This window comes from Oryx dammah, unplaced genomic scaffold (assembly GCF_014754425.2).
Source record: "Oryx dammah isolate SB20612 unplaced genomic scaffold, SCBI_Odam_1.1 HiC_scaffold_22, whole genome shotgun sequence".
NCBI classification, from domain to species: domain Eukaryota; kingdom Metazoa; phylum Chordata; class Mammalia; order Artiodactyla; family Bovidae; genus Oryx; species Oryx dammah.
The window spans coordinates 56,965,693-56,966,327 of record NW_024070206.1 but is presented as its reverse complement, the minus strand read 5'-3'; the positions used below and the strand labels follow the sequence as shown (position 1 = coordinate 56,966,327).

Genomic DNA, 635 nt, shown 5'->3' with positions numbered 1-635 from the left:
GCATCTGTGAGTAGGAAAGTGTATATATAAGATAAATTTTGAAGGGACATGGTGTTTCATCATCCCTATAAATAAGGCTGGGGAAACTAGCATGGTGGTGAGCCATAAAGTATCAGGACATTCCACACTGAAGGTACAAAATTTATAGGTCCCCCAGGAAGGCTTCAGAATGCTCTGTGATGGGAATTTGAAACTTTGAGAATCCAGGGCTTTTTTGTTCCCTGGAGAGATTGTCTAAGAGAAATCAGTGCACTGATTTATCAGCCTGGCAGCCTCCTTCCAGGGCTGGGGATGTAGCTCAGTGGTAGAGCATATGCTTCGCATGCATGAGGTCCCAGGTTCAATCCCTGGCATCTCCATGTCCTTCAACTAATGGTGCTGATTTGTTTTTTAGTTTCATTTTTAAGACAGCATGACTTCACAGGAGGACACGTCACCAGTGTTACATATTAATATAAATTACAGGTACCACCCAACCATTTTCAATGAACTATGTGTAATGCTAATGATGTGATAGTATCTTCTTTCAGTATTAATAACATAGTTTTTATTAATACAAAATAAAAATATAGCCTTTCCAACAAATCTTTATCACTCTATTTGATTCATATACATTTCTGTTAACATCCACCTTC

At 38.6% G+C, this 635-nt stretch overlaps 1 non-coding gene across 1 annotated transcript; it reads left to right on the top strand.

Moving 5' to 3' along the window:
• The first annotated feature begins 287 nt into the window (after window positions 1–287).
• On the top strand, window positions 288–359 carry TRNAA-CGC. The gene has a single exon. It is a non-coding gene; the product is annotated as a tRNA-Ala (tRNA).
• The last annotated feature ends 276 nt before the right edge of the window (window positions 360–635 follow it).